Below are 20,428 nucleotides of genomic sequence, written 5' to 3'. Positions count from 1 at the left end.
CGGGGACGCGCCGCGGTGGCTTTGGGAGCGCCGAGCTCTGCCTCCCTCGCCCGGGGTCGCCACGGATCGCCCTTGGTACGCGGGTCGCTGCTCGCGGGGATCGTCCTGGCGACGCGCCCGCCGCAGGTTTTCCGCCTTGTCCCCCGGCGGCGTGCAGGACACGGGGTCTGCATGTGTAGCGGGGACGCGAGATTGCAACGGCCTCCCTGCTATCCGCCTTCCCCAGGACTCCAAGTCATTTTGAGAAGGGAAAAAAAGGTTCAGATTTTTTTTTTCGGACTTCTGATGTGAAAAGCAAGCCGTGCTCCTCCCCTCCCCCAAAAAACTTTCATGCTATTTCCTGTGTTCCCTAATCCTTCACGAGTAAAGCGACTCCAATAGCTTGCGTAGTTGTGGCAGTGCTCGCACTTTTCTCTTTAAGTTGTAAAGTTAATGTTGCAATATTGCGATCGGGGAAGCTCCAAACTGGTTCTCAGGCATTTAAATTAGTATATAATCTGTGTTCATGAGCGGGGGTGGGGGTGGGGGTGGGTGCGTCTGACAGGCTGAGAGTATTTCGCTCAAGAGCAGTTCCCATCGAACCATGTATAAGGAAAATTACATTTTTAAAATATTTAATTTGCTATGTGTATCTCCAAGTATTTTGGCTGTTGATTTGGTAGTTCTGGTACACCATAAAGTTGCCTGCTTTCTGATATAAATCATGAGCGTCACATCGCCATCAGCCCCCCTCCTCCTAAAAAGAAGTTCTAGCCGCTCATTTTTCTTGGGGTGACTGACCTCTGGCTACCATATGATAATAGATCTATGGCTTCATGCTCACAGAAAAGCAGCACAGAAGTATCTTAAATGTAAGGAGAGAGACGGAAGTAAGTCCAGATATTAGAATATGTCGTTCTCAGTACCATACTGTCTTATATTTTAATAGGATTATCTTACTTTACTGAAAATTTTAACTGAAGCATAATAGTTCATGGGGAAAATTAGGAATGCTGTGTTTTTCCATATCAGATTTAAGGGAGGGGGGACTGACCCTGAATTATATTAAATACTTCCTACTCCTCTCATTTTAATGGTTAAATTGCTTTCATATGTAAGATACTTTGTGTAATTAGATTCTCTTTAGGTAGAAACACTCTCTACAATATGGCTTTATGGTTTGTGTCCGCATGTGGACAGGGAGGAGAGAACAAGCCATCATTAAAGAGAAACATTCTCTTTGTTGGCAGATTTGTTGATTTAAAAAAAAAATCAGTAAATCGGGCCTTTTGAACTCACCAAAGAAGAAAATCCTTCCTCTACATTACTTGTCAAATAAGTTTAGACTTAAAGTGGTTTCATGCTTAGAAGTAATAAATCTTCATTTGAGCCACTCTAGGTAGGCTCCTCCTTCTGCTTCTGTTTTTGTTTCATTAACTACAAAATTCCGATAGCATTTGAACTGCCTCTTGGGCAAAAGGCGAGAGTCTACGATAATGTTTATAATCATGGGAACACTTGTTCTGCTCATCATAAAAAGTGCATTTGCTAAATGTCAGGGAGCAGCAATGTCTGAAAGGAAATGCAAGTGTGTCTTCAACCTCTGGAGATTTTATTTCGCTTTGCTCTGGTCTGGTGTTTAGCCTTTGCCTACATAAATGAAGTTTTGGACTAAGGCTCTCAGGGAATTTGCCCCAGGATGGAGCTGTCTGGGCACAGTTCATGGCCGCAGTGGTGGGCCTGATAGCTCTGAAAGGGCTGGCCCTGGTAATGGGCATTGGCTAGTATTTCTAACTCGAAGCAAGGTGGGGCTTATGTTTGTTTTTAAGAGCTTGGAAGGATTTGGCCTTTCTTGTTAGCAAATGCAATTTCTATGTTCACCCTCGTTTTCTTTTAAGTACCTTGTGGGACTCAGGTCCCATATGGGGAATCTTCAATGAACAGGTATCAGAGATGTGGGCTTGGTCTGGAGGAGAGAAAAAACCTAAATGGCTGCTCCCCGAAGCAAGGAAAGCCAAGAGTCAGTTGTTCTCCAGACAAAGAGACTGTTGGTCCTGTGGGGCTGAGGCCAGGTGGTGGCTCATAGTAAGTATGTAAAGACTCCGTGTTTTTCTGATTAGTGCCTTGCTTGCTTTTGTATATTTTGAACACAGAGCCCGATGAGACTCGGCTCACCCATTCTGCTCTTGAGTGTGTGGACTTGCTCAAGTGACTGTGCCTACAGAGAAACCGCTCTTGATGTAAATCACTCGGTTTCATTTTGGAGGGGGGAGGGGGCAGTCACACAGCCCTAAGGACAATTAGTAGTGAATACCTGAAGACTCCTAGGCCCACTAGTTTCTCCCACCTTCCCCTATAGTGCCCCTTGATTCACAATTAAATGGATGAGGTCAGCAAAAGTACTTGTGTTTGCCCTTAGCCACTGGGAATTCATCCCGGGGCACCCACAAAACTAAGGTATAATGACGTTTACTGGGAGGAAAAATTATCGGCTGGTTGCATCACTATTTAGATAGATAGATAGATCTGCTAAGAAGAGTCAGATTTCTGCTTTCTGAAAACCCCCTAAATTATTTTAGTAATCAGTAAAACCTATTGTATGTGATGAGATCTTCTAAGAACACTGTCACAGAAATTCTCTAAGCATGCTTTCTTGATGCTCAGTTTATACGGTTATCCAGGCTGCCTTCATATCATATTTAATGATTCTTTTCTTTTTCTTTCTTTCTTTCTTTCTTTCTTTCTTTCTTTCTTTCTTTCTTTCTTTCTTTCTTTCTTTCTTTCTTTCTTTCTTTCTTTCTCTTTCTCCCTTTCTTTCTTTCTCCCTTTCTTCCTTCCTTCCTTCCTTCCTTTCTTTCTTTCTTTCTTTCTTTCTTTCTTTCTTTCTTTCTTTCTTTCTTTCTTTCTTTCTTTCTTTCTTTCCTTCTTTCTTTTTTTTTGCCACATCCAACGATGCTCAGGGCTTACTCCTTGGTCTGCACTTTGGGGACCCAATGGGGTACCATGGATTGAAGCCAGTAGGCCATGTGCAAGGCAAGTGTCTGTACTATTTCTCTGGCCACTCATATTTAGTAAATTTTTAAAAGTAGAACTAGATTCTCAGAGTCTTCAGTGCCTAACCTGTGCTTATGGTTCTCTGCCTTCCAACATTGTTTAGAGAGATTCAGTAGCACAGTTAAGGTGGGGGTTACCATCTGATAGTATGTTGAAGACCTCCGAATGCATCATTAATTTCAGGGTTTTCTTTATTAAGCACATTTGTGAGCCCCCTTCTTGTCCACCACAGGTAAAATGATAACTCACATCCTTGCTTGATCAAATAAGGCTTATCCCCCAGACTTACCAACCATATCATAACTTGCTTTGGGTTGTATGGCCTCAAAAGTTTACTAGACATCAGGTAAATGAATGCAAGGGTGATATGGATTTTTTCTTGTTGTGTGTGTTCTAGTTTATGAACTATCTTGTCATATTTTATGCTCCCTAGATAGTCACTGATATACTCACTTGTGTGTTTCACGTGGAGAAACTGAGGCTAAGGGGATCAGGTGCTGTTTCTGGGCTCTTAAAACTAGGAGGCAGGGAAGTGGGAGTCACAGCCTCATTCCACTCAAAGAAGCTGTGAGAATGTCCTGGATATAACTTTGTCTCTGGTTAGTGGAAATTATAACTCTGGCATTTATAAGGGGAAAAAATAGATTCAATTATGTAATGCTTTGCTGAGTCTAATATCTTTAAATTACTATTTAATAAAATCAATTTGGTACAAATGGGGTTATTCTTATTTGCTTATCATTAGCTCTCTTCATCCATGATTTTCATTAAGTCCGCTTGTTATGAGAGGATCTGGGTGAAATGGAGGAATTATTTTCCTAAAGATTACAGAATGCAGTGAGGTCCACCTCACCTGTGCAAACCTCTCTCCATCATGATAAGATTGAGATAGAGATTTAGATGGCCCCCTTGTCTGTAGCTAAAGGAAGAATTCATAAATGCATCTTGTGATTTTAAAATGTCTTGATGTTGCAGAAAGCTTCTGAATCCTTGGCTTATGCATGCTGTCCTATTATTCCATGACAGCTAAGGTGCATAATTGTGGACACACTCTTGAGAGATCTATTTTAAAAATGACACAAGTAATAACAAGGGTCAAGGTAGAGACATTAGCACAAAAGTTTGTTTCTCACTTGATGATGTTTACTTTACTGGTGCCTGGATTGAGAGAGAGAGAGAGAGAGAGAGAGAGAGAGAGAGAGAGAGTGTATGTGTGTGTGAACTTTATTTTACAGAATCTCTGGGAGAAAAGAAACTATAAAATCAAAACAAAGGGACATGACCTTTGTTCATTTGGGTCTTAACAACACTCCTACTAAATGGGTGTCCAATAATTCTTGAACACCTTCTGTGATAGGGAACTATCACTATCATTAGATAGCTCGTTTTCATCTTAAATTAGGAAGTTTTTATATCATGCATGAATCTAATCTTTCCTTTGTAATTTTTGTTCCTCGAGTTTCTGGGCTGCGCAGAACACATTTAACACATATTTCAAATGAAATATTATCAGTTATTCGAAGACTAATGAAAGGATGTACAAGCACATGCGTGCGCGCACACACACACACAGACACACACACACACAAAAGAGACACACACAAACCTCTAATCTCATCCCTTTGTGCCTAGTTCCCCTCTTGGTTAGATTCTCCATCAAGGGAATTTTAATTTGCCTAGAACCTCTTGAAATGTTTGGTACAAAAAAGAAGGGCTTGTTGGGGTATTTGGGCTAGACCCTCACTTACCCTACCACGTACTGAATGTGGAGGTTTCAAAATATTTTTAAGATGTATATATGAGGCTATCTCATGACCAATCTTTGTGATGTCATTGTTCGTGAAAGGTGTATTTTGACCTATTTAGGAATCCTGTTAGATAAACTGGAGTTGGTTATTAAAATATCGAGGAATATCAAAGATACTGCAAAAATAATTAAAGGAACATTAGAAGCACTTAGAGCCGGTTCTCCGTGTCAGGTCTGAGACGGGGCCGCCCTCTAGTGGCCGGTTCGTCACAGTCGGCTCAGCCGCGCCGGGCTGCTGCGGGTGACTTTACCATCAGGCTAGAGGAGGAGATGGAGGGTTGACATGGCTGTGGGCATTCTGCATCAGATTCAGAAATATAATTCCTTGTCTTACATACATACTAGAAAAAATTATGTGAAAGTTATAATGTAGCTTAAAAGTTTGCTTGGAAGTAAAGGGATTAAAATATTTTGTTAGAATAAAGTTGGTAAGTGAAGTTCAATTTGACTTTAGATTAAGCTGAAAAATTTAAGTGAGATTTTGGTTTATGAGTAAGCAGTTTTTTGTTGTTTTTGAGTTAACTTGGTGGTGCTCAATGTCACTCCTGACTCTGTGTTCAAGAATCACTCTCAGTGGTGCTCGGGGGATTGAACATATGTCCACCACCCGAGAGGCAAGTGCTTGCTTCTGCCCTCTCTCTCCAGCACTATGCGTAATCAATTTTTTAAACTTTTATATATGTGGATGTGTTTACATATTATGTTTCAGTCTCAGCAGTAGAGAACATGCCTAACAGGTGCAAAGCCCAGCACCGAAGAATGCACAAGTTAGTACAACTTAGGAATAAAGCTGAGAAGTAAACGTGAATGCGAAACTGTAACCCCTGAGTTTCTGTGGTGTATGGTTTGATCATTTGGCTTAGCGATGCACATATACTTTGCCAAAGAGTTTGTCACAGGCTTTTTAGATCACCTGCAGAAAGTGGAGCTTAGGTTCACATTTTTGTAGTTTTAGGGAAAATGTAAGGCACATAAATAATGAGTCCGAAATTGGCTTAAGTGTGAAACAATCATAAAAGAATCTGATTTCTGTGTTGGAATCAGAGAAATAAATATTGATTTCCCTGTATTCCTTAAATATCATTTCTCAGTGCTGCCACACAAATGCTCCGGGGTCCAGGCTGAGCTGAGCTGAAGCAGACAGGGAATAATAGTGACAGTCCTCGCTCGTGCCCACCAGAAAGATGAAGTGCTTCTTTGGGGGAACCTAGGGACGTAAGAGAAGGAAGCCCAGCGCTCTGCCCTTTCCACTAGATAAGTAGGGTCTGAGGGGAGACTTGGGGTTGTATTCAGACCTTCTCTTCAGACAGCACCACCCAAACTGTCACTCTTCCTCCACATGAAAAATTCTTTCTTCAAAGAATGGACTTTTCATTTTTTTTTCTTTTTGGGTCACACCCAACGATGCTCAGGGGTTACTCCTGGCTCTGCACTCAGGAATTACTCCTGGCGGTGCTTGGGGGACCATATGGGATGCTGGGGATCGAACCCAGGTCGGCCGTGTGCAAGGTGAACGCCCTACCCGCTGTGTTATCGCTCCAGCCCCTGGACTTTTCATTTTTAAAAAAAAATTCAGGCACTTTTTTCTTTTTCATTTGTTTATCTCATATCAGATCTTCTCGGTAGAAAGGACTTGCTCAGCAAAGACTGGGGTGCCTTCCTGTGCCCACTGTGTTCTGTAGGAGCCCTAAGACACCAGCGCTCCCCTACTTGTACCTGGGGCCAGGAACCAGGACCTAGCCCATGAGAACTCCGAGAGGTCCCCCAGACTCCCAGACTCACGGGTCTGCGTTTCTCTGAGCTCTGCGCCATTTACAACAAAGGAGATTTTACAACATGCAATGAAATGTTAATATACTCGGGTAAAGCCAATAATTACACTCATTGGAACATGATTTTTACACTACATTTTAATCCTAGAACCATTTATTACACTACGTTTGAACCTAATTTCCTTCCAGATAAGCCATGCGTTGCTTTAAATTTCGCTCAAACTCCTGGTGCTGAATGAAACTTCAGACCAGCTTTCTCAGTTGGGTACCCCGCGGACCTCTGAGATATTCTGAGGAGAGGCACAAATAAAACACACATAAATGAGGTCCATGAGGGGTGGGGAGTTTGTAACCTAGGAAGAAAACAAAGTCAGATGGGTCACTGTGGAGAAGAATGGAGAAATAGCTCCAGAGCAGACCTCTAACACAGGGACAGTTGAAAGCCCGGACCAGGTCTCATGGAAGAACCTGGGTCTTTGCTTTCCCGGCTCAGGACCCTCTGATCCTGCTTGGTGAAACGTCACCCTCGCTTTCCAGAGTGGGACAGCTGGCTGAGTCCTTAGCCCTTCTGGGACCCCAGTGGCTTGGATCTATGTCACCATCCTTGCAGTCTGATTGAGATCACAGACCTTGAATGTGTAGGAGCTTTCTGGTGACTGGGGGCTCACACAGACTTGGGCCCCTCTCTCTGGTCTCACCCTCTTCCCTTCCTAGTGAGGAAGGTTAAGACCAGTGAGGCCAGCAAGGAGAAACAAAGATGCAGGGGAAGAGAGGCCAACAGGAGGTAGTTCCACCATTGTCCGGATGTCAGCGACACCTGTGAGGTTTCCAGCTGATTCTTTGGGCCTTGCTGTTGACCGTGTGGTGGGAGAACAGAGTAGACTCCCAATCCTTTGCCCCAAGTGGCCCTAATAGAAGAGGACCCTGTGTGTGTTGGTGCCAGAGGTGCCATGGTACCTTCCTAAGCCCATGTTTTCTGCATACATTTAACTGGGGCTCTCTGGCCTTCCAACCCTCTCCATGCCCCCAGACTAGGACCAGATATCGGGATGGGCCTAGTGCTGTGTCGCAAGATTCAAGAGTACCATGGTGGGAACAGTGGTATCTTTTCTGTGTGACCTTTATCAGCAAGCGAGTCCAAGTTCTAGGGCCCCGCAAACTCCTGTGTTTCTTTGTGGGACAATAGATGTCTACAGCCCTGAGTACCGAGCTTGTCTCTGGCCCTGCCCCATCCACCTGCACCACCCACCAAGGTGGCAGAGTGTAAGCATGCAGTGTAGGTTCCAGGCTGGGGGGCCATGGATGGGAGAAGGCCCTTACTGAGGACGCTGCTTTGCTGGTCCCTGGGTGGACAAGCCAATCCAGAGGACAGGGCATCTGGTCTCAACGGAACTACCTGCTGGTAGAGGAAGAAGACAGAACCCGGGCACAGCCAGACACGCACTGGACAGAGACAGAGTGACAGCAGCCAGGCCACAGGAAAACTGCACAGTGGTCTCCCAGATGCAGCTCAGGGAGCAGACTCTTGGCAGTGGGGGGCAACAATGGGGGCACCTCCCTGTCAACTGTGTCTTCACCTGCCAAGACCATGAGATCCCCGAAGCTGACTCCTCTCCCCAGGCCTCCGATTTCATGGGTCTGAGGCACTCTTCAAGAATTAAAAAGCGCTGATTCTTTGTAAGCTGTAGAGGATTCTGTGAAGAAATCCCTCACCCCCAACTTCACATATGAGTCAGCGTGCCCCAACACAGCTCCACGATGGGCGCCGGAAACCCCCTCTGGCGGGGGAGGGAGAGCTGCATTCTTCCTTCCGGAGCCACCTGCTCACTTTCCCCACGGCAAGACTCAAGGGTGGGCCCCAGAGCCCCAGAGCCTCCCAGCACCTCACCCAGCCTCCCTGCCCCTTGCCCATGTTTCTAGTAGGACAACAGGATGGTCTGGTGTCTGGCTTGAGCCTTGGAGGAAGGGACACAGATGTCTTCTGTTCCCTGAAGTTCCTCTCTCTTCCAACCCCCATCCCCAGCTGCCGGGCATCATTCCTTTTGGAAGTGAAAATGTAACGTAGAACATGGTGATTACTTTTTTGCTAACTATTTCCATTTAAATTGAGGAATGAGTGAGCTTTCCTTAATATTAATAATAAATATGCTTAGACTTGGTTTTGGCAAATTGCAGTCATACCTTATTTATCGGCATTCAGCCTGAAGCCTTTTCCATTTTTGATGGCTGTGTTGGATGCAAGGAGCCTGGAGGAGGGGGCAGGGAAGTTGCTGGAGGAACGGAAGAAAACCTTTCAGGAGGCTTCCCCTTGGCACAGAGCTGTCATTTTAGTCCGTATCACATATCCCAGGTCAGAGAGCCAAAGATCCCCGTCTTTCCTAGTATATTGTTGATGTGGCATTAGCACATAGAACCTGTGTCTTTGGTGCTGCCAGCTTCTGAAAGGGAAATGCAGAACTAAACTCTTTGATGAAATATATCATTGTTCTTCCTCATTTGAGACTCAGTGTCTCTAAGAACTAGGGTTTCTGCTGAAACACTTATTCAGAAACCTGACAGTTCATTATAAACCAGCATGGTGTGATGGAAGTATACTTAACTTCCTTTCTTTTGTGTGTATGTGAAATCTTGCAGTGGTGTTTGATAATATTCAGCAGCTCTGGAAGGGATAAAGGAGTTTGTAAAAGTAAGTCTAGTGAGAGCTGTGTCCTTTCTTTTTGTTTCTTTAGTTTTTTAATTTTTTATTTAAAGATCTTTGATTTACAAAGTTATTGATAGTTGAGTTTTCAGTTGAATAGAGATTTCTAAAGATGAGCAATTGGCCATTTTGCATGTATGCACTTAAGAAATAGCACACAAATAATATACATATCCATATGTTTTGCCTTTGACATACAGTTATGAAGAACTGTTTTTCTCTACCATGGGCCACACCCTTAAGCAGTGGCTTCTGAAACAGACACTGTTATGGTCAGAGTGATGGTATAGCGGGTAGGGTGCTTGCCTTATGCAAGGCTGATCTGGGTTTGATCCCCAGTACCCCAGATGGTCCCCAAGCACTACCAGAAATGATCCCTGAGCACAGAGCCAGGAGTAGGCCCTAGACACAGCCAGCTGTGATCCAAAGCCCCAAAAAATATATTAAAAAAGACATGGTTCAGTATTGTTTAATAGGCAATGTTTCTATCACAAATAAAATCATGTAGAACAAATGTGTTCTGTTTCCACCATTGCAGAGAAGTGAAGTTGTTTTAAAATGAGTTAAGATGTTTCAAAGCGCTGGCAGACTTTCCTTCCCTACCCCTGCTGCTGCTGCATTCTTTTGAATTCAGAACCTCTTTTACTACGGCTTGGAAGTTTTATGTGATTTCAATGGCTGCTTGGGGAAAATATTGGCCAAACTCCTCATTTTGACTGTGGAGATGGCCTGTGTGTTTTCAGAATGTTTTCATTTGCTAGAAATGTGTTTTGCACTCACGCTTCTCTTGTTGAAAGTTGGTTACCAACCATCTGATGACGCCTGAGGGTGTTTACAGAAAATGTGGGTGCTTTAGTTATATTTGAGCTCGGCCCTCCCTCACCCTCCCCACAGTGTGGTAATCAGCAGGAATGCGAGAACATGTATTTAAGGACTGATGCTTGTAAAAGAGGTGCCGTAAAGAAACATGGTTGTTCAGATGTAGGAAATGACTGACAGCTCTCCTTGTAGGCATGCTAGTAACAATCAAGTCTCCAAGTTCAACATCAAACCCATCACAGCCTTCTCCACCAGTGACTTGTACATCAAAGAAGGCATGCAAGACAAAGGAAGTACTCTGAGGTACGGATCTGCCTCGTGGCCGATGCTCCGGGTGCTTCCAGAGCTCCTTTTGTGAATACAAAGTGACCTCTTTGTAGATCCGTGTCCTCGTTATGACCAGGAATAGACATGCATGGTGTGTGTGTTTGGTAGCAGGGGCCGGGAGAGGGAAGGGGGGTTAAGTTAATGAAGGCGGGAATGTCTCCCCATTACTTTTCATTTGGTTGGGAAGGATTCATTGCTATAGAGATTGTTCTCTCTGGTTTCCTTAAGGAGCAAATTCTGCGCCAGCCTAGGAAGCTCTAACTTCACCCAAGACAGTATAGGGAATTATTCTGGAAATAAGAGAGTATAAATTGGCTACATTTCAAGTTGGTTGTTTTGAATTATGGTGGACAACAGAAAACTGGACTCTCATGTAAACTCACAGTTACGATTGTCTGACTCTCCCTCTCCTTCTTCCCTCTCTCTCTCTTCAACTTTTTTAAATGAACCTTGTGGGTGGATTTTTGCTGAATCAGGTATGCATTACTTAACAGGTGTGTATGATAATGAAGTTTAGACCTGTTAAACCGGCTCATAATTAATCACCAGATCTGTGCTTCACCTCAAACAGAATACACTGCAGAATGCCAGGAGTAGCAAAGGAAGAGTTTGTTTGACTGCCACCTCCCCTCGTGATATTAAGTTAAAAATAAAATTAATCATGCAAATATTATGGGTGGTTTGAAATAACGTAGTGGATTTTTTTTCCTTGCTTTCCTTTGAAACTTGAAGTTCTTTTATAGTTCGTCTTCAGTAATGTGCTCATTTTTAAGTGCTATTGAAAAATAGTAGTGCTGTGCGTAGTCATTAATAAATACAAAGCAGCTTTCTCAAGACTCTGGGGAGACCTAACAAACACAAGTGTGTTACTAATTGATGCTATACTGAGCTGCCAAGAGTAGTGCATCAGTAAACAGAAGTTAGAAAGCAAGAAGTTAAAGAACTATAGGGGATTATGGAGACATCAAGGGTTGGAAATTATAATAAGGCCTCTTCAGGGGAGCGTTCATTTGCATTTGGCTGAATTAGGACACCCAATTATTTCTGAGGACACCACTACGAGTTTGTCCCAAATAGCCCCAAAGTGAAAGGTTTGGGTGGGCGTGAATTAGGCAGGATAAAAGGGGGATCCTGTAATCCTTAGTGCTTCCCCCCAGTAGCTCGCTAGAGTAGCTCTCTTTGTTAAGGAGGGAAAGGCTGATGAAATTAAGTGTAGCGCAGTTTCTTTGTTCTAGACACACAGTTTGTGCTGGATTATCACAATGGAATTCTTTAAGCGGGGAGGGCATGAGGATGGAGACAGAAATAAACCCTTTAAATCTTCTTGTCGTGAACCGGACAAGGACATGAGCAGCTTAGATCGTGGGTTTATCATGACTCTGCCTGAGCTGTGGCCCTCAGGATGGGATCTGGGGCTCCCCTGGAGGGCCCCCATGTCCCTTTCTTTCTTGGGTTCCAAGAGACAAAAACCACATGTCGAAAAAACACGAAAACAGTATTTGCCCTTTTCACCACACTGTCCATTTGCATGAGTAGCGTCAGCACATGGGTGAGTGCGGCTCAGGGCAGCTTTGCGGGAGGCCGAGTGTGGCAGCAGGGGGTTCCAGTCAAGGGTGGCAGCAGGGGGTTCCAGTCAAGGGTGCGCCCGTCACCCTGCGCGCTCGCTGCTAACAAAACACACCGCCAGGTTCACTTGAGAATGGCCTTGATGAAGCAGTAAAAATTATTACATTTATTAAATTTTGACCCTGGAGTACAAGTCTTTTTAATATTCTTTATGACAAAACAGGAAGTGCACATAAAGGACATCAAACACTTCTGCTCCTCACCGATGTCGGAGGTTTATCTCCTGGGACCAGCATCTGTTGCCAGGGTCCGACTTCAGAGCTGAACTGGCTGCTTTTTTGAATGGAATACCACTAAACTCACTAGAACACCAGACAGTGGCCACTGAGACTGAGGTGTCACCTGTCCATTTTCTCAACAATGAACCAGAGGAACATGTCTTTTCCAGAGGGCTGTAATTTCAGGTTTCTCAGGCAAATATTAGGATTCTGTCAGTACTGTGGACTTGGCAGAGTCCCAGTACTTACAGGCTTGCCTGATGATGTCGGTGGATATTTTAATCGATGTGATCAGACAGAGATCATGCTTGGTAATGGAATATGTCAACATCTGGAAATCATATTGAACAGCACTGGATACAAAAATGTACCGCTGAGGTTTTAAGTTCCAGAGTTTCAGCTGTTAAGAAATAACCTGTTGTAGAATTTGGGTGGAATATCAAAGAAATACACCCAAAATTACCCAAAAGGGCTGTTAAAGTGCCCATCACTCTGCCAGCAATATACATATGCAAGGCTAGATTCATTTTGCACACTTTACCCAAAATAACAGAGCAGATGAATGTCAAAGCATATATGAGAATCTACCTGTTTTCCAGTAAGCCAGAGATTATGAAAATTTACAGAATTAGAAGAAGCATTCGTCATACTGAAATTTTTATTTGGAAAACGTATTTTTTTCAAAAATACACATTATGTTAGTGTATAATAAATTTAGGGTTGAATTTTAAAATTGATTTTAAGTAAATATTTCTAAATGTTCTGTGTTAATTCCTTAGTAGTTATTGTATAAAGAACATGTGAACAAAAGGTCTTTTGTATTTTCAGGACCATAAAAGGATTCAGGCATGCCAAATGATTGACAACTGCTGCTCTGCAGTTTACATCGGGAGATTTAGAAACTTTTATATCAATGTCCAGAATAATAACAGAAAGAGCTCTGGGTTGCTCAAATGGCCACGGAACACCAGCATCATGGCTGGTAGTACATTTTCAGATATGTTTTCTTTCTCATGTTACATTTTCAGTTGTTGATGTTTTCTTCACTGCAGCAGAGATTTGGCATAAAACTGTGGTTTAAGAGGGCTTTACAGTTTATCTTATTATCTGCAACCTACTTTAAGCAAAAACAGTAGTAAACTACTCCAGTCTATTTTTTTCACTTGTACTTGCATGGGTGGAGGTGGGGGATGGGAGGGAGGGGTGGTAAATATTTTGTGTTCTGTTAATACCCCTACCAGAACAATTCCAGCTCCTGGCAGATGTGAGAATACTTCCCTGCATGTGGATACTTGGGGGGGGTGTTGCTGTTTGCAAACCTTCCTAGATCCACCTTCTTCTAGAGGGAAAATAGCCAGGGGTTGCTGTATACAAAGAAAATGAACACTGGGCTAGCCACTAACTTGCCACGCACTTGGCCATGTTGGTTCCATTACACTGATTAAATGGCCACACGGTCAACCCTCTCTGAAAAAGAACATACAGCTAGAAAGCAATGCCCATCTCCTTGTCCTTCATTTTATAGTCACCTTGTTGGCACCCTACAGACAGATTTGGACATTGTTCTTTGCATGCACACTCAGCCTCTTTGATATTATCAGAGAGTGAGCATGCGAGTCTGGCTTCCATTTGGTTTCCTCTGAGCTTTCTCTCAGTGGAGAGGGAGCACGGGCATACTGGCACCGTCTGGGCTTCCAGGGTCTTGATCATGGTTTTTGTAACTGCAGGAGTTGATGGCTCTGGAGCAGGGAGACCTCAGAGTTTTGGGAGATGAAGCAGCCTTCCTGCTTTTATTTATTGGCCAGTGGAAGGGTCAGGCTGAAACCAACTCACTGTGTAAACAAGAGTTTATACAGGGCGTTTAGCTCACTGGGCTGTGAGAAAAAAAGCACCTCAGTTCCTCTCTGGATCTACCCAAATTGGAAGGGTTGAGGGGAGCGAGCTGGCCTACTTTCAGAACAAGTTACACTGATGATGTGGGGGCAGGATGGGAGTGGAAAGGAAGGAAGCAGAGATAGCACCGGCCCTCGGCCGGGGAGGGCCCGACCCTTTCTGAAAAGGGTTTGAGAAATACCGATGTGCCCACGCAGGCTCAGAAAGAAAACAGAACCTTCTCCAAATTTCCAAGATAATTATCCTCTCTGAAGTGAAATGGCTCATTGTAGGCATTGCAATTTTATTACATTTCTAGCATTTTCCTATGGACGGAACTCAAAATAATACATTTTGTGCATTAAGTTCTGAATCTGTTGTTGATTTTGAGCCAAAGAAAATTATTTAGAAACCAAAAGGCTATTTTGCCCTTTTAATCTGCGAATTTACTGCATGAAAAATTCTCCAGGCTTACATTTATGATGGAGGCCTGTTGCTGTACATGCGCTGTACGTGGATTAAAAGCTTCCCAAAGTGCTTGCTAAATCGAACACATAAGGCAGAGGGTTCTTGGGCTTGGCGTGCTGAGGAGGGGGCTCCCCAACAAAACTCGGAGGTCTGGGGCTTCCCACTCAGCAGCACCGGCCCAGCTGTGCAGGGCCGATCATTCAGTGCTGAGACCCAGCTATTCTGGGGGGGCCTCAGGGATACCTCAGTCTTGGCTGGGGGGACCATGTGTTAGGGGGTAAATTGGGGGCCCTCTGCCAGAACTGTGCTCCAGCCATGAGCAGTCTTCCTGCCCCACTGAGCACCTTCTTGTAAAGCAGCACACACTCTGGACAGAAATATCCTGAGGCCTCGAGGCTTGGAGTCTTTCTCTCAGTCAAGGATCATTTTGCTCGTTGTCAATGGGGCCTCTGTCACCTTCAGAGAAAAGCCACAGGCGCAGGTCGCGAAGGACATGTAGCTCTGTCACGGAGGCCGCTAGCAGCCACCGCCTTCTCCTTCTTCCCGGCTGGTTTGTTTTGTTTGGTGGGTTGTTGAGTTCTGGGTCACGTTGCCATTTGAGCAGCCCACAAGGAAGGTGGGAGGGAGAAAGTGAATCCGAGGGCACACTGCTAGTGTTCCAGGAGTAGGAATTTCTTTGAAGACCTTCTGCTGTCTGCACTTTCTAGTTCTTTGCACAAGGTTCTGCCCTGGCTCGAGACAGCTTCAGACAAACTGGCCTTTTCCCAGCCCATCCTCCTGTCTCGGTCTCTTCTGCTTGGGTAGGAGAGGGAGGCCAGGAGGGAGCCCTCTCTGTGCTTCTATGTACTGCAGAGAGCAGGAAGGCAACCGCCAGCACCTGTTTGCCCCCCTCTAACTCAGCACTTAGTCATGAGTCTTCTTCATTCCGGCCTCTTATGTGAGAAAAATGCGTCAGGAGGAAGATAGGAAATTTGGCTTTGATACAAGAGACTGTATGAGTTTGAACATTTTTCCCCAATGAAAGGTTCCAACAATACCACTTGCCAAAGGATTGTGGGCAAGTCACCTACCTAACCTCTTTATAGTTCAACATGGTCACCTGTACAATAAAAATATATGCAGAGCAGGGCTGTGGCTCAGTGATAAAGCTCATGGCTCACGTGCATGAGACCTGGATTTGATCCCTGGCACCACACACACACACACACACACACACACACACACACACACACACACGCACACATACACACACACACACAATATAAATGAGAAAATTGCCTTGTGGGGCTTTGGAGGACAGGAAGTACCACTGAGTTTCACCCATCACAACCCATGGTAGACTTGGCCTAGCACAGTGGCCCAGTCCCAGCCGTGCTCCCTTGGGGGATGGGATTCACCAGCCATCCAGTCGAAGGCTGGTGACAGCTTCCTCTTTTCTGGTGGGATACTCTGCTCACATGGGGGCTGAGGAAAGAGATGCAGGGTCTGAATTTCTCATTGTACAGCACCAAAGGCTCCAGAACCTGCACTGGCAAACCCTGTTTCTGCCACCTGTCTCTTGAACTCTGAGCCTGGCACTTTAACACACTTGGTCTGTCCCAGACTCAGAGGGATGGAAGCCTTGGGTCAATGCTTTGCAGATCCATGGGACTGTTCCATGTCCTTTCAGAGGGAAACAGAAATGGACTCAGGCCTGGACTATAGCATAGCGTGAGGCTCCTGCAAGGCCAAGCCTGTTGTCCCCCCCAGGACCAGCTCCTCACCTCCCTGCTATTCCTCCCAGGCCCCACACAGAACCACACACTCTGCACACTGCTGTGGGTCTCTGTGCAGATGGGCTGGGGGCCCTTTTGAAGCCCTCCAATGGCACAGACCAGGCAAACACAGGCAGGTATTTATTAGGCACCTGCTCTGGGCCAGGCAGTGGGCAGGTGCTAGAAGGAGAGAGGATGCGGGCTAGAGTGCTGCCCCCAAGGAGCTGCCAGGCTAGTGCGGACCCAAGTGGAGGTGAGATCAATCTGCGGTATGAAAGCCTGACTGGACTAAGAAACTGTGCTCAGGGCTGACTCCAAGCTCTGCATTCAAGAATCACTTTTGACAGTGCTTGGGGCACCATCTGCAGTGCGAGGGATCAAACCCAAGTCAGTCGTGTGCAAAGCAAGGGCCTCACTCACTGTACTATCACTCTGGCCCCAGGGATAGCTGTTTTGGAGGAAGTAAAGGCTGAACTGAGTTTGGAAGTCCCAGAGGTCTCTGCACACCAAAGAGCTGGACATGACTCTGACTCGGGCCCGACTCTGGTTCAGCGTGACCGTTGGAATGGCAGGATGGAGGCAGCAGAGGGCCCCATGGGCAGCGTGGCCAGCACTCCCAGGGCTGTCCTTTCTGCTGAAGGTAGTGGAAGTCTCTGAGGGAGGTTGCCCGCCATTTTCAAGGCACACAGGATAATTCGGAACAGTTAGATGTCTCCTCAGTATTCCCTTTTCCTGAGTTGTTCCGGAGCAAAGCCTTCAGCATGGGAAGTGGGTCCTGTGCAGCAGGGACAGGGCTTTTCTGCGTGGGCACCGTGGCCCTCACGTGCTGCTGAGGGGATGAAAGGCTGGCACCACGAGTCTCCTTCAGCGGGTTCTTTGCACTTGGCTGGTTATAAATCAGTGCCAGGGACTTCATTATGATGTTGCTAGGATGAATGGGGCCCCAGTGTTTTCGGCATGTGTTGCCAGGAGGAGGGAAAACAAGCTTCTACCATGGGGCGCTGCCACTCAATCACTGCTTGCTGCTCACAAGAGGAGGGCTCTGAGAGGCAGGAGGAGCCTTTGATACGCAGAACTCTGGGCCTGTTGGTGCTCAGAGCAAGCACTTGCTCCAATTAAAGGTTGGTGCTGACTTTGAAGTCGGGACTATGGTGCAGAGAAAGCACAGCCCCTCGTGCACACAAAGGCTGGCTAAAACAAAAAAGTAGTCCCTGAACGGCGCATGTCATCACAGACAGTTGTCAGCATCAGAGTTGTTGGAGCACACGTGCTTCAAGGTGTGCTTGGCAAGTTAATACCTTTGTCAGGACGAGACGCAGACCATGAAGAAGGAAGGGTCATTGCCACCTGCCCCTGGGCCATTACTCTGTTAAGTATGTGACATCAACATTTGGCACTTGGCAAGTTTAGCCAGAACAGAGGGGGTTTGACTGTCTCTTCTTCAGGCCAGTTGCTTTTTTCATTTGGCTTCTATCTGCCCCTGGAGAGCAAAGGTATCATTCAAGGGTGTGTTTGCAGTATTAAGTGAAATATACAGGAAGGGTGCTTAGCTCAATAAGGGTAGTCTTTCTATTGCTGTTGTATATGGACCTTTTTTTGCGGGGGTGGGGCTAGAGGGTATGGTTTGACACTTCTGATGGTACTTAGGAACTTGGGGGAACATTCACTGCCAGAGATGGAGCTCACTTTCCATAAGCAGAGCCTGCACCCCAGCCTCTTGAGCTATCTCGCTGACTTTGTGTACAGGTGTGTGTGTGTGTGTGTGTGTGTGTGTGTGTGTGTGTGTGTGTTTTAATGGCGAGAGAGAGGAAGTTTCTATGTCATGCTTTGAGCCTGGTTGCCAGTGAGAAAAGCTAACTGAGCCAGTTATCTTCTCTCAAGAATATCTGTGACTCATCACCACTCTCAGTTCTGTGCCCTGTGTTACTTGTGGTTGGATGGGCCCAAATGGTTCCAGCATCTGCGAAAAGAGCCCATGCATATTTGCATTTTGAGCTCATTTTGAGATTGGCTTTTCACAGAGTTTCTTTTCCTACTCCTACACTGATTATTTGAAGTCTAGCACAATACCTTGTCCAACAAATAAATCCATCCCAGAGCCACTGAAAGAGCTGGTTTTGAGATATAAGGCTCTGACTTGTACATGCAATTATCATCCTCCAAATGCAGGCCACAGATATTGAAGACGAGCTGAGGGCATGCCTGGGCCCTTTGCTGCAGAAGATCAATCACGGAGCATAGAGGCTGAAGTCAGGAGTATGTTTACATCAGGCCCTGTATCCTGGCCTCAGCATCTCTCTCTACTTTGCAATATGTTAGAGAGGCAGAGAGGTCTGTGTTTACGTGGACACTGTTCTCACGAGAACATTTTATCAACTTTCTAGTTGGGAGCAGAATTTGGTCACAGAAGGTGACAGTAGTCCCGGAAGTTGTCAGGCATTTTATAGTTCTTCTACCAATAAGTCCCTTCCTGTCTGTCTACTTTGCAAAGCATGTAGAGGATGAAATGCTGCTGAACCAGGTTAAAAACTAGAGCTTAATCCTTCCGTCTTCTGCCACAGCTTTCCCAGTCTCATACTTCATTTAAGACTGCTGCACTGAGTCCTTCTGTAACATTATACTCCTAGAGCACATGCCGTATGTCGACCCTATTTAACTCTGTAGTAATTCAGCCTTGCATCTTTATCAAAAGGACTGTTGGATAATTTTTTTTTATATTTTAATTTAAAAGCAGGGGGAGAAAATTCATTCTCACTAAAAGTAATGTCACACACACACAAAAAAATATAGGCCCTCAACCTTTAATTTAGTTTTTGAACACACACACACACACAAACACACAAACACACAGAAAACCACTTCAAATACACTATAACAATGAATTCAAATTGTCAGAGAAACCAACAGAGCAATGTCCCTTCATGCTGAGAGTTGTGAAAATATCTCTTGGTTGCTGTGGTATCCCTTAGAGAGAAACATGGAAATAAATTCTTTTGCCCACCTTCTTCCTCCCCATACACACATACATCACTGTATCACTGTATCACTGTCATCCTGTTGCTCATCAATTTGCTCAAGCAGGCACCAGTAGCGTCTCCATTGTGAGACTCGTTACTGTTTTTGGCATATTGAATACTCCACGGGTAGCTTGCCAGGCTCTGCTGTTCAAGCAAGGGACTCTCCTTAGCTTGCCAGGCTCTCCGAGAGGGACAGAGGAATTGAACCCAGGTCAGCTGCATGCAAAGCAAATGCCCTACCCGCTGTTCTATCACTCCAGCTCACACACATACATTTAAAAAAAAAAAAAGCAGGACCAGTCCAGAATAAGCCTAAGACATTAGAGATAGGTAAATATTTCCAGAACTGATTCTATACAGTTCTCTTGGCAAGACACTAACAGGCAAAATGAGGAGAGAGGAAAACAGAACTTCTATCTGCTATTCAACTTCAGGCATCCCAGACCAGGCAGAAACAGTGAGAATGGGATTAATGTGCTAATGAGTTTCCTTGCATGCCTGGGACTCTACCAGTCACTCAATCTAGCCACTCCTGTTACTCCATAGAAAACAGAAACTCATGAAGGTTAAGTGACTGACCCAGGCTACCCACTTCATGGCAAAGCCAATTTGGGGGCCCAGTCTCTAGTCTAGGTCTTGTGCTCTATTCACCTCCTGTTGCCTGACCTCCTAATTAAATCTGACAGGACCTGCATCCAGGGAAATAAGAGGTGGCTCTGAACATTTCTCCAAGTGGATAGCTGCTTCAGAATCCTCTTTAAAGACATCCATAAGTTTGAGCATCTCCAAAGATTAAAAAACATGTTAATATATTTTAGGAGGAAAGACATTTGTTTTGTTGTGTTGTTTCAGGGCCACATCCACCTATGTCAGGACTTACTCCTGGTGAGACTTGGGAAACTGTGTAGTCCCAAGGGTTGAACTGGGGCCAGATGTGAGCAAGGCAAGTGCCTTTCCCCTGCACTGTCTCTCCAGTCTCCAAATCTTAAGTTATTCTCATATCCTGAAAGGAAGGAA

General features: G+C 45.1%; 1 protein-coding gene across 4 annotated transcripts in view; it reads left to right on the top strand.

Moving 5' to 3' along the window:
• The window catches only part of RORA (RAR related orphan receptor A), a 745,063-nt gene that overhangs the window by 645,943 nt on the left and 78,692 nt on the right, over positions 1-20,428 (top strand). The window lies entirely within an intron of this gene.

Source organism: Sorex araneus, chromosome 10 (genome assembly GCF_027595985.1).
Source record: "Sorex araneus isolate mSorAra2 chromosome 10, mSorAra2.pri, whole genome shotgun sequence".
Lineage (NCBI taxonomy): Eukaryota > Metazoa > Chordata > Mammalia > Eulipotyphla > Soricidae > Sorex > Sorex araneus.
The sequence above is the reverse complement of the archived record's forward strand: the minus strand, read 5'-3'. Positions and strand labels throughout refer to the sequence as shown.